The 14,718-nt window shown below is 39.1% G+C and overlaps 1 long non-coding RNA gene across 1 annotated transcript in view; it reads left to right on the plus strand.

The window, feature by feature from the left end:
* Positions 1-11,665, plus strand: part of LOC306936826 — a 32,539-nt gene extending 20,874 nt beyond the window's left edge. The window contains exons 2-3 of the long non-coding RNA XR_013791545.1: positions 10,472-10,654; positions 10,929-11,665. This is a non-coding gene — a long non-coding RNA (uncharacterized lncRNA). The remainder of the gene's footprint in view (positions 1-10,471; positions 10,655-10,928) is intronic.
* The last annotated feature ends 3,053 nt before the right edge of the window (positions 11,666-14,718 follow it).

Below are 14,718 nucleotides of genomic sequence, written 5' to 3' on the forward strand. Positions count from 1 at the left end.
CCTGCGTCTAACCACTCCAATGAACAGCAACGTGTGTCCCTACGGTATGTATGCCTCCATGTATGTACTGTATGTCCGCTTGAGTACGGCAATACCGCTGGTGTCACTGTTGAACAGCCTCACACACACACACACACACACATGCGCACACACATGCGCACACACACACACACACACACACACGCACGCACACGCACACACGCGCACACACACATGCGCACACACACGCACACACACACACACACACACACACACACACACACACACACACACACACACACACACACACACAGGCCTGCACCGCTCAGTTCAGACGGGTCTGATTTTTGCTCTTGCTCAAACTGGGGGAACTTGCATTTGTTGCCGTCCTTTAGTGTCCTAATGGGTTTTTGTTCTTTGATTTGATTTTTTTATGTAAAGCACTTTGCTTTACTTTGTTTCGATGCAATTAAGTGCTTTATAGATAAAGTGTTTGTTATCCTAATTATAATGTTTCATTACTCTTTAACACTTTTATCGCTCTCAGTTGCATTTAATTACTCTTTCACACTGTTCAGAGGAGCTGAAGGATTTACTCTTGCTCTAAACTGATTTTTCCCAAAGGCTTGCGCTCAAACAGCCTTCAAATACACATCAGAGAAAAAGACTCGAGCGACACTCACTCCACTATAATGTATTATCATTTCATGTAACTTATAAAACCTTTTCTATTGTAACGTTAATTACATGACATTGTTTTGGCCCAGATACAGCCGTCGTCAGATGTGAATTTTACAAAGTTACAGTGTGCAGACTTGTATTTTTGAGTGGTGCAACCACTCCAAGGAACAGCAATGTCTGTCTTAACCTATGTACCTATGTGACTATGTTTAGAGTACCAGTAGGGGCAAAAGTGGCGCTGTTGTGTCAGAAACAGAGAGAGAGATAGTGCTGCACTGTTGCCAGAGAGACAGAGACAGAGAGAGGAGTTGCACCACTCAGTTCACACGGGTGTAATTTTGTATATATATCCACTGTTGGTCCTGCACTTACCGTGCCAGCCCAGTTCTATTCTTTCGTTTATATTAGGCAGACTGGGTAACCGTTGATACAGTGGTTTTCAACCAGTGGTCCTTGAGGGGATTCTATATATATACTATGTGTTTTGTGTAGTTGAACCATGGTCATACATAACATTTTCTGTTGACTTAATGACAAAGTTTGGTCATAGGGGGAGCTGTGGGGAAATGTATGTGAGCAATAGTTCTAGGAATAGTTCCAATTCCAGGAAGTGAACTATCAGGAAGCTATAGTTAGAAGAGTGTTTGCTGTGGTTGTTATTTGTTAGTCAAACACACTCTTTTCAAGCCAATACTAAGCAAAAATCTGAATTGAACTCAAACGGATATGCAGTTTGACCGAAGAACTTTGGGTGTGGAAAGAAGTAAAGTTTGGTCGGACATTTCTGAGGCTTGGTAGCCTACTCTGAACAAACAAATCAGAGCTTGTGATCAACAAAGGAACCAGCGGAGGACTCCTCTTAAAGGTTGGGTGAGAAGGATATACTTTTCTTTTTTTCAGTGAGCAATGCATTGCCTTTCTGTTTTATAACTTTAAGGGCTACTTTTATTTAACAAAAGAGAAGATCTACAACGCTTGGATTACTTTTTGGGGATTACTTTGGGATACTTTGACCCTGGGACACCTTTTAAAGGGACATTACGGGAAAAACTAATCTGAAGTGAACATTTTCAGTTACATTTTGAAGAGACTTTGTTTGATCAACTTTACTCAAGATAAAGACATTGCAATTTAAGTTAAAAATAAATAGTTTGTGTTTTCCTTTTGCTCTGCGATACAGTTCATTTACAGTATAAAGATTCACTGTGGCAAGTACAGGACCTGCTTTATTTCTTTACTTTGTTTAATATAACTCAGACATACAACTTTATGGTTCTGATTGTTATAAATGGACCCTTATAGATCTTTAACTCTTGAGTGGAAAATGAAACCAAATGGACCCTTATAGATCTTTAACTCTTGACCTTTAACTTGATCTTTAACCTAATGAAAGGTCCATTTGGTTTAATTTGGGTCCATTTGGTTTCATTTTGATCAACACCTGTTGTATCTCCTATGGTACCACTTCAATTCAGCATGGAATTAATGTGGACAGAATCCTATCCGACGACAACAAAATATAGCCCAAGTCTTGGGTCTGAGAGGCTATGCCATCAAATGGTGGTCCGTACGTGGCTCAAATGTCGAATAAATAATGGACCTTGAAATGAAAAGGGTTGAAAGCCCCTGCGTTAATACATCAATGCGCCGCAGATGCGAACCACTGTACGACAAAGTATAAATGTGGCTTTATAGTTGTCGAGTAAAATAGGAGAGAGAGTGAGTGGCCTTTTGAATAGCTCAAGATGCTGTCATGCATCCTTGCACTGTCTGGAGAGAGAGAGAGAGAGAGAGAGAGAGCTGAAACACTCCTCAGATAAAGATTCCCCGAGACAAAGCGGCGTGTCAGGGATCTGGCCCTCTGTGCTTCATCATGAAAAGGTCACACATATTACTCTGTGGAAGAGGCTCGATAAGGATCTAGAGGGAGAGAGCATGGTTAAAAGGAGCGGGGCTCCTCAGCAGCACGGGGCTCCTCAGCAGCACAGGGCTCCTCAGCAGCACAGGGCTCCTCAGCAGCACGGGGCTCCTCAGCAGCACAGGGCTCCTCAGCGGGGCTCCTCAGCAGCACTTGGGTCATTATATAACACTAGTCACTTTCACAGTCAAGAGGCACGTTCACCACACCATCGTTGTGTATTCTAGGTTCCTCCGTAGATGCTTTATTTGCTCGATTCATTTGTTGACCGTGATCTCTGCAGTCACAGGCAAGACATTACAGTGGTCGAATTTAGCCTGATGGGTCACATAATATTGACAGCGTAATTTGTTCATTAATATGCACCCATACAAGATATGATATAAAATATTGAGACAAAATGTGTAATTCTGACATGATACTGGCCATGACACTGACATGATACTGGCCATGATACTGGCCATGATACTGACCAAGATACTGACCATGATACTGACATGATACTGATCATGATACTGACATGATACTGACCAAGACACTGACCATGATACTGTCGTAATTCACATTCAAAATAACTTTTAGGTAGGTAGGTAGGTAGGTAGGTAGGTAGGTACAGTAGGTACTAAAGGTAGTTAGACAGGAAGGTAGGTAGGTAGGTAGGTAGGTAGGAAGGTAAGAAGGTACGTAGGTAGATTGATTTCATCGGCAGGGTCAGCCAGGCACAGCTAAGGACGCACACATGAACACACTGAGTGCACGTTACATAACTGCACATCAAACACAACAACCTTCTGCTTTCAAGGTGGTCTCTTCATCTAGCCTAGCGGCTCTGCCCTGTCAGCTGAAAACGCGCCCCCAATGTACTTTCTCCTGGCATTCGCTGACAAAACGTCTCGATGTCTTATCTTCATGCATAACCGCTGTGAACTTTGTTGTGTTCAATGTAATATAATGGTTCTCTTTAGCTATATCACTCAAAGTAGATTGGACAGTGACAGGGCACTGCTTCATAGGTTAAGCAAATGTCACTGATTCAGCAATGATGGAAATCAGGACATTCTGCGGAATTGCTTTTTATACTTCAAAGGAATCATGCCACAACACTGTAGTTTTTGATCACCGCAGACAATTGATCTTTGGTCTTCAAAGAATATTTATGCTTCAGGCCATCCTATGTATTTCAAACAACCTGCAATGGAGTATGTGATTGTGTTATGAATGAAAGGGATGATGGAAATCGTACACTCTCTACCTCCATGTGTTCGTCAGGTGTTGGGGCTACAGTACATTTCCAGCTCATGTTTGTGATACGTCCCATATGACAAAGTATTGTACAGTAACTAACACACTCCATATCTGACTGCCATGATGGCAGGCATTAACCCATTTTGGCCTGACGTCGACATTTAAAAAATGTCTTCTAAATCCTGACAGTTTTCTGAAATACCTATGTTTAGTGGTGCTCAATATTTCATGTCAAGGAACCCAAAAAATGTATGTAAGAGGCCGCTGAACTCCATCTAAAAATATGTTCCAGGAACCCCCCAGAAGCAAAGATTTCAGTAAAAAATGTTCGTTCTGAAAAAAATATATATTCCAATTTTGCGCCACATTTTCACGATTTAATAATATATATATATAATTTTTTTCAGCACAGTATAAAAACTATAGGCCTACAGTGAACATACAAAATTACAAATATAAGAAGGGTAAAGTGCTAGGCTGAGGCAAAAAGCCCAAGGGGCTTATACGAGGCCTCTATGTAAAACACATTGAAACATTGTACAAGAAATATAGAATATCCAGAATACATAATTGCCGTATAAAAAACAAACGAAACAAAAAACAACAACATGATTAGAATACATGGTTATCTACATGATTGATACATATCATGGGCACCAAGTTTTTTTCATAAACTGATTTCTGAGAAACATGCATCCATAGATGCTGTACTGGTAGGACTATGTAAACATGATATATCAAAATATGTGTTAAAATGTATAATTTCATCCAACAATTTGAGTTTCTATCATGTTCCATTTTAGAGATATTGGCAGTTTTAGATGGATTGATCAGACAAAATACTGCATTTTCATGACGGACCATGCTACTTTTAGATGGCAATATATCGACAATTGTGAGAAACTTTTATTTTTTTTAATTGAACTAGACAAGCCACTCTTTAAAATGATATATGGCATGGGTATGTATGCCCATTTATCTCAGAACTAATCCTAGAAACAGTAAAAAACTGAAAACACAGGCCAGTACACAATTCATTCCATGTTGATCTGAACCCCATGCCGAAGCGCCAGCGCTTGCCCAGCAGTCTGCCGTCAACGAGGCGGATGCGTGCATGCTTCTCGCCCTCAGGCGTCTTACTGGTCATAACTAACTAACTAACTAACTAACTATAACTAACTATAATTAAAGGCTTTTGAAATTCAATACAAATTTTACTTGTCAGGATTCCAATTCAAGAATAGCAAAAAATAATTCAGGATTTCAATTCAAATAATAGCAAAGAATAGCTGATCTTGAGCTTGTAGATCGGCTATTTTTGCTACAACAGTACAGTATATGGCTATATGCAATGTGGCCCTCTGGAGTTAGTGTGGAATTATAGCGGCCGTCTCCATCGTCAAAGTTGCCCACCCCTCGCCTAGGAAATCCGCACAGCATCTTTTACTGTCCATGCATGCCTGTTTGTGAGAAATGTCAATAGAATGGGATTGGTACACTCTCTGGCTCTGAAAGCAGATTCACACTATGGTCCCGGGTGTGCACTCGGGGCCACTTGGCAGTCTGGCAGATGTGGGGGGGGGGGGGGGGGGGGGTAGTGTAAATGCTGAGTACCATTCCCCGGAGCGGATCACCCAACTATTCCCGGGACCATAAGTCACCACATGGAGGTAGTCTCGGGACTGATTGAAGTGTATACTCGGATACGGATCGCTGCAATGTGAAAGCATTGAATACAGTTGAATGAAGTGTACTTGGGTGCGGAAGAATCAAGACCAATGTGAATCATGGCCAGCGGGGACCAGTTTGAATCAAACAGACTCGGTGCGAATCTGTTCTAAAAGTTCATGGACTCTCCATCGTCTTGCCCCCTGTTTGAACCTGTTCAAACCGCGAAAGCATCTGTCATTTTAACATTCATCATTGCCTAAAAACAGCAGATATTCAAGCTTGCTTGTACATTTACTGCTATTTTTGAACATTGGAGAAAAACCCTGAAAGTGTGAAAACTACTGATTTAGAAAGCATTTGTAGAGTAGATTTGTAGTTCACCCAAAAAGATGAATTTTCTTTCTTTGTTTTTGTCTCATTCCTGAGCCAATAATTTGATGAGCAGGTCATTGGTCAGTAGGAGACACGTTGACTCCATGCACTGGTCATCACATTGCCTCAGGAATGCGACAAAATCTCCATGAGTTCAAGCCAAGGCTTCAATTATTACGTAATTTTTTAGGTGAACTACCTTTACATATCCAGATCCATTTGGTTCCATTTGTAGAGTTACATTAGCAATGGATTTTACAGTGTCGATTGGAGTCCTAGAGATCCAAAAGACTCAAACTAATACAAACTAAAATATAGCTGCAAGCAGCGATAAGACGGGACCAAGAAAGAAGACAATACGCAATAAGAACAATATGCACAAATACGAATCACATGCTGAGTTGTCGCTACCTGGATTTGAACCAGTGACCCTGTGGTCCAAAGGTGAGAGCTCTACCAACTGAGCTATGCAGACAGTCAGTTGACTCATTCTAAAAAGTAACATCATCCAGTATTTTTGGTAACAACTGTCCTGGTCTTTATCCATTACTACAGTGTGTTTTCATGTAACAGTGCTATTTGGCATGACCCTCTACCATACTGTACAGTTGCAAAAGCATATGACGCTGCATGTATGTATTGGGGACAAAAGAAGAATTTTCACAAACCAGAAATTTTCATTGGCTCATTTTTTGACTTAAAAGAAATGTACTACGTTTATTTGTCCGTATAGGTCCAAAGTTCACGTGTAGACGTTTTTGTGCATTTTTATCAAAGAACCTGGGAGGAGATACATTTTAACTGTTTTTCATATAATTACAAATGGCGGGTGATCTAAAGGTCAGAGGTCAAAAGTCAGAACACGAAAGTTGTTCGGCATGATGAGACACATATGTGTATCAAAGTGTCATTGCCAACGGTCAAACGGTTCATGAGATATGCACGTTCAAAGTTTGCATTTTCAATTGAGTGCTATAGCGCCACCATTTGGCCAATCATCATGGAGGGCCATGCCGTTTCCTCTACCAGACTACCGACTAGAAAACCGACTGCACGGTTCAGTCAGAACAGCTATTTTTGGCGGAAGGAGGAGGAGAAGAAGGAGAAGAAAAATAAACACAAAAGCAATAAGTGATCAAAGTCACTTTGTGACTTCTTGGTCCCTTAATAAAACAATGTTGATGCTGTCCCTCACTACACCAGGTTGCACGCACACGCACGCACACACACACACACACACACACACACACACACACGTTTTACAAGATACGTGAACATGTATATGGGCTTTTTATTAAGCTTTATGCTGCATGCAAATGAGAGCACAACACATATACAGACTAGCAGTGATAGTGGTTTATGTTACTTGTCAAAGTCAGAGATAGGTTGTGCAGTCCATAAAGTTAAATATCCTGACAAAGACATTGTACATCTTCACTTGTGCTATGAGTATATGTGTTTCAGAAGCTAGTATTTATTAACCTTTTAGTAATAACCAGTAAGACTCCTAAGGTCAAGAAGCAGAGGTCGCGTGCACGCATCTACCTCGTTGATGGCAGACTGCAGTGCTGGACGAGCGCTGGCACTTTGGCATGGGGGGTCAGATCAACATGGAATGGATTCTGAATGGAATTAATTATTTGAGTGATACACTGAAAAGGATTGCACGTCTAACATATTTAAAACGTTTAAGTAGGTTAGACAGCCTTTCTTCCCCCTATCATAGGGTAGATGATTATCCTCCTCTTAGACGACATTTACACCTGAATTATGATACGACACTTTTGATCACCCAGGATGCAAATGGTGAACCGGCCCATCGACACCTAGGATGTATTGAAACGCTAAGTATGACCAGGTCTATGAAGACGGATGACTGTTCTGTACAACACAACAGTCTTGTACAGAAACCACACCACTGTCTTCTAGGTACTAATTAAGGTGAAATCAATTTAAAGATTGAACTTACACTGTAAATTAATTCTAAACATGTACAGGGGATATAAATCCAGATGTGAAGGAGTACTGTGTGTTCATGGATTGAGTAATTTGGAAAACAAATAAATGACTCATTGCACTTTACTTGTTTTGTGTCCTCCTTGGTTTTAATAAATGTTCAAAGTCAATAGTTTTTTGTATATGTGGCTTGTAGGAGTGTGTTGTGTTCATGACAATTTCAACCAGTAACATACATATAGAGAGGCAATAGAAAACATTATCATATTAAAGCAACTAACATTTTTAAAGATAAATTAAGATACTGGGATGTAAATCACAGTATAATGACTTGAGTCATTTCTTCTACTTAATGGCTCTGCTTCAGTAACAATTAATTACTATTTAATTATATTATTCCATAGTGTTAGACTGTACATATATTGTCCAGATACTCACTGTATGATTGTGCCTAATGTCCATACATATATGTATTGGATATAAATACATTAATATCTTCCTTCCTTCACTACAATAGGTTGTATTGTCCAGGAGGAATTTGGAGCAATCATGTACAAATTAAGTTTCTATGGGAACTTGAAAGACCTTGAAAGTGTCTCAGTCGCTCTGGTCGAATAACAAGAGGGACTCATTCACACACATGGAAAAGGACATGAATGGTGTTTTTTATTTTACGTAAATGACAGCAGGACGTGCATAGTAGATAGCAGCAACCTTATAGGAGGAATGTCTGTTTGTACAAAGAAATAAACATAAAATAATGTGTCACTACATAGATCAAGTGTCATTGAGTGGAAAATAAGGAAATTAATCGAATTAATTTAAAAGTATAAAAAAAAGAAGGAAAAAGAAAAGACACACACACACACACAGCAGTGGACATGCAGTTATCTCAAATGGCAAACCTTAAAAGCCACCAGATAATTCACACTGGGGAGAAGCCATATGGATGTGGTCAATGTGGGCAACACTTCAAGGTGAACTACATTTAAAGATTGAACTTGCACTGCAAATACTTCTAAACATGTTACTTGTCACTTTCACCTGTCATTCTGAATGTCTTTCTTTCTTTAGATTTGCCTCTTGTTTCATTGTAATTTGATTTAGATTTGACTTTTCATTGTCTCACAGTGAATATGTGAATAGAAGTGCTTGAAGTATACTCTGCTATATTTATTGTATCATTATTTACTAATAATTTATTTAAAAGCACATCAAAATTGTGCATTTCTCAACCAGTAACATAATGATTTCGAAAAAGAGAGGCAATAGTAAACATTATCACATTAAAGCAAGTAACATTTTTGCAAGATAAATATGCTGGGATGTAAATCACAGTATAATGAGCAGCTGTTTCTTCTACTTATGGCTCTGCTTCAGTAACACTGAAGCAGTATTTTATTATAGTATTCAATATTGTTAGACTGTACATATATTGTCACTCACAATGTGCATAATGTCCATACATATATGTATTGGATATAAATAGATTCATATGGTACATATTAAGTTTACAAAGCAATCTCACAGTTACCAGTTTCTTTCTAGATTCTAGAAGGTTGCATATAGCATGACTGGGGGAGGAGGGAGGGGCGGAGCATGCAACAGTTTGTTAGGTTGTGATTGGTTGAGATATGGCTCTATTGTTCTCCTCTTTGGCATTGTCCAGATTTATAGCTATTTCTTTGCTAAGTTGATAACATATCGTTTTGGCTACTCCCTCTGGAAGGAAAATTAGCTGTCTTTACTCGAACCCCCAGCCTAAATTAACATAACTCAAGTGTCTTTTATAGTTTTATTGTCATTTTAACACAAACATACATTTAACACATGAACTAGCTATTAGGGTTCGGTTAGTTGGTGATTGGTTAGGTAAATAACCTGCATGAGACAGAAATATACATAATACATTCGTCAATTACAGGCAGGTTTACAACACATGGATAACACATTATTCATTGATTATTAATAGTTTGCATTAACATACCATTGGTCAATGTGAGCTGTGTTGTTCATCATGTAGTTACATGAGGTGTGGACTCTTCTTAGTTGGTTTGAATCTGAGCCTCTGTTTCCCTACACGCTTCCTAAATCTGCCAATGGCTAAGTCCCTCCTTTGGTTTGAGGGTACAGCCATTGGCTGTTGAAAGACCAGGAAGTATTTTACCCACTGACATGTGGTTTGACAGTGGAGATCATGACTAGCACATGGCCGGAGCACCCTGCTGTGAGGTTTACTCACTGTAGCCATGAGTGTATGGTAATTACATGGGCTGGTGGAATGGTCTATTTTCCCACTAGCTACTCTCAACTGGTTTATGAGAGTTTAGGGTTTAACACATTAATCATTTACATTCCTTTTAGGCACTGGGATTACATATCCACCTTTAAATAAATGCAAGCATAATGTCTTATAGTTAAACAGTTGTTGGTTTAGTAAATGCTGTTCTGTTGTTCCTTCACCAGCAGTGGGACAGTCTTTACTACCCTTGCATGGTGTCGTAATTCACACTCTTATCTCGTTCCTCCAGCAACTGCCAGGGGTCTGACAGGGGTCCTGGGCAGTTTTGAGCTTAGGTGCATGTTCTGTTACTCCACAACATATTTATTAAACATTAACACATCCCAATATCCTGGATATTTCCACAGGCATCCAAGCAGTTAGTGGCTCCACCTCAGGCTCTCTAGTATAAGAAGAGTTGGTCTGTGTCAGTTCTCCACAACTGCTCCAGGATCATTTCTGATCAGATCTGACTGTGGACTCCAGACTTCAGGCGAAGATGAACTCTATCAACCTCAACTCTGCTGAACAGGAGGAACCCAAAGACCATGGTATGTTACTTGCCACTTTCACCTGTCATTTTGAATGTCTCAATCATTTTGTTTCATTGTAAATCTTTAGATTTGCCTCTTGTTTCATTGTAATTTGATTTAGATTTGACTTTTCATTGTCTAACAGTGAATATGTGAATAGAAGTGCTTGTAGTATTACTTAACATGTATACTCTGCTATATTTATTGTATCATTATTTACTATTAATTTATTTAAAAGCATATACAAATTGTGCATTTCTTTATTAACAAATGTATCTTTGTTCCAATCCAGTGTTGCATCATCAGTCTGGCCTCCCTGTCTTGCCAAAAGTAAAGGAACACAAACCAAACATGCATGGCTGTGACCAGTGTGGACAACGCTACCATTACATGTCCAGCCTTAAAAAGCACCAAAGAATACACACTGGAGAGAAACCCTATGGATGTGATCAGTGTGGAGAACACTTCTCTCAAATGTCCAACCTTAAAACCCATCAGAGAATTCACACTGGAGAGAAACCCTATGGATGTGATCAGTGTGGACAACACTTCTCTCTAATGTCCAACCTTAAAACGCACCAGAGAAGCCACACAGGAGAGAAACCCTACGGATGTGATCAGTGTGGACAACACTTCTCTGAAATGACCAGCCTTAAAAAGCACCAGATAATTCACACAGGAGAGAAACCATATGGATGTGATCAGTGTGGACAACACTTCTCTCGAATGTCCAGCCTTAAAAAGCACCAGAAAATTCACACTGGAGAGAAACCCTATGGATGTGATCAGTGTGGAGAACACTTCTCTCAAATGTCCAGCCTTAAAACGCACCAGAGAATTCACACTGGAGAGAAACCCTATGGATGTGATCAGTGTGGACAACACTTCTCTAAAATGTCCAACCTTAAAATACACCAGAGAATTCACACTGGAGAGAAACCCTATGGATGTGATCATTGTGGACAACACTTCTCTCTAATGTCCAGCCTTAAAACGCACCAGAGAATTCACACTGGAGAGAAACCCTATGGATGTGATCAGTGTGGACAACACTTCTCTAAAATGTCCAACCTTAAAACACACCAGAGAATTCACACTGGAGAGAAACCCTATGGATGTGATCAGTGTGGACAACACTTCTCCCTAATGTCCAACCTTAAAACGCACCAGAGAATCCACACTGGAGAGAAACCCTATGGATGTGATCAGTGTGGACAACACTTCTCTGAAATGTCCAGCCTTAAAAAGCACCAGATAATTCACACAGGAGAGAAACCCTATGGATGTGATCAGTGTGGACAACACTTCTCTGAAATGTCCAGCCTTAAAAAGCACCAGATAATTCACACAGGAGAGAAGCCATATGGATGTGATCAGTGTGGACAACACTTCTCTCGAATGGATAGCCTTAAAAAGCACCAGAGAATTCACACTGGAGAGAAACCTTATGGATGTGATCAGTGTGGACAACACTTCTCTGAAATGTCCAGCCTTAAAAAGCACCATAGAATTCACACTGGATAGTAACCCTATGGATGTGAACAGTGTGGACAACACTTCTCCCAAAAGAGCAACCTTTAAACACACCAGATAATTCACACTGGAGATAAATCCTATGGATGTGATTAGTGTGGACAACACTTCTCTCAAATGTCCAGCCTTAAAACACACCAGAGAATACACTGGGGAGAAACCCTATGGATGTGATCAGTGTGGACAACACTTATCCCAAAAGAGCAACCTTAAAACACACCAGATAAAACATACTGTTTAAATTAACTGTTATTTTTGTATTTCTTATTCACTGAGTCAAGAGTCAGGGTCAGTTGATCAGTTGTTGGTGGCTTGTTTCTTTTTTTTTAATTATTAGCATCCTATTGTTATACTATATAATGTCCAGCTACATTTTGCTGAAGATAGAGAAAAACAATATTATCCATTACCAATATTCATTTATTCTCAATCTTTGTCAATGTAATTGACATAGATTTATGTTTTTTTTCCTCCCATGGGTTGTCCATGCTTTATATGAAAAGTTATTTCACTGTTAGCAATGACTAAAACAAACTACCTATATAGTATTATGATGAATATTGAATAATGCTATTATGAATTTATTTTCTCCAAATTGCCATTTCTTATCATAGTAATTGATCTATGTAGTGACAGATTATTCTCTTTTTATTTCGTTGTTACAGTATGTTAGGTGCAGTCACAAATAAACGTAAAAAAGTCAAGATGAGCATTTGTTTAGATTTTGTTTATATGAGTACTGCATGTGGCAATCACAGCCGCAGTGACATGAAATACACTTTGGAAGACAATAACACACATTGTAATGTAGGAGCGCATAACAGTTTTGCCAGAGAACATTTAAAACAAAATAAATGTTGAAATGTTGATACACCAATGAAAGAAAATCACACTGCATCACACAGACACAACTTGTCCATGTAGATCATCTAACTGTCCCCATTAGGCCTAGTGATCATAAACCATTTCAGTGCTAAATGAACCATTATGACATCAATATTGCCACCATGGGGAGAACAAAAAACTTGGTAAATTATGTCCGGATATCTTTTCTCAAAGCATGCTAGAGGCCATTGTCCATCGATCTGCCCTATACTGTTACTGTCTGGATGTCCATTACCTGCTACTGGAGCAGGTAATGGACAGATGCTTTGCCACAATGATGCCATCACTGCCCAGGTGTTTGTGGGTTTCTATGATGCATTCAGACAGTGGTGAGGTTAAACAAGAGAGACTCATTCATACACATGGACAAGGACATGAATGGTGTTGTTTATTTTACATGTAAAATGACAGCAGGACATGCATAATAGATACAAATAAATTAACTGTTCTTTTTGTATTTCTTATTCACTGAGTCAAGAGTCAGGGTCAGTTGATCAGTTGTTGGTGGCTTGTTTCTTTTTTAATTATTAGCATCCTATATAATGTCCAGCTACATTTTGCTGAAGATAGAGAAAAACAATATTATCCATTACCAATATTCATTTATTCTCAATCTTTGTCAATGTAATTGACATAGATTTATGTTTTAGCAGCAACCTTTAGAGAAATGTTTGTACTTTACTTTTCGTTTTTTGCCACCATGCTTGTAGGAAAAGCTCCATTGTGCTTATGTTGAAATAAAACAATGTTGATGCTGTCCCTCACTACACCAGGTTGTGTGTGTGTGTGTGTGTGTGTGTGTGTGTGTGTGTGTGTGTGTGTGTGTGTGTGCGCACGCGCACACACACACACACACACACACACACACACATACATACATACATACATACATACATACACATAGTATAATGAGCAGTGATTTCTTCTACTTAATGGCTCTGCTTCAGTAAAAATGAATTAATATTCACTTGTATTATTCAATAGTATTTGACTGTACATATATTGCCAAGATACTCACTGTATGTTTATAATGTCCTATTTGTATTGGATATAAATAGATTATGTTACATATTAGGTTTACGTAGCAATCTCACAGTTACCAGTTTCTTTCTAGATTCTAGAAGGTTGCATATATCATGACTGGGGGAGGAGGGAGGGGCGGAGCATGCAGCAGTTTGAGGAGGGAGGGATTTTGTTATAGGTTGTGATTGGTTGAGATATGGCTCTATTGTTCTCTTCCTTGGCCTATCAATCCAAGCAGTTAGTGGCTCCACCTCAGGCTCTCTAGTATAAAGAGTTGGTCTGTGTCAGTTCTCCACAACTGCTCCAGGATATCAATAATTTCTGATCAGATCTGACTGTGGACTCCAGACTTCAGGTGAAGATGAACTCTATCAAACTCAACTCTGATGAACAGGAGGAACCCAAAGACCATGGTATGTTACTTGCCCCTTTCACCTGTCATATTTTGAATAGTATTCTCAATCTTCCATTTTGTATCATTGTAATTCGATTTAGATTTGGCTTTTTATTGTCTCACAGTGAATTTGTGAATAGAAAGGCTTGTATAATTATTTGCTATATTTTCTTATAGTTACTTACTATTCATTTCTTAAAATGCACAGCGACATTTTGTATTTATTTACTAACGGCACAACATTTTT

This window comes from Electrona antarctica (assembly GCF_951216825.1).
Source record: "Electrona antarctica genome assembly, chromosome: 14".
NCBI classification, from domain to species: domain Eukaryota; kingdom Metazoa; phylum Chordata; class Actinopteri; order Myctophiformes; family Myctophidae; genus Electrona; species Electrona antarctica.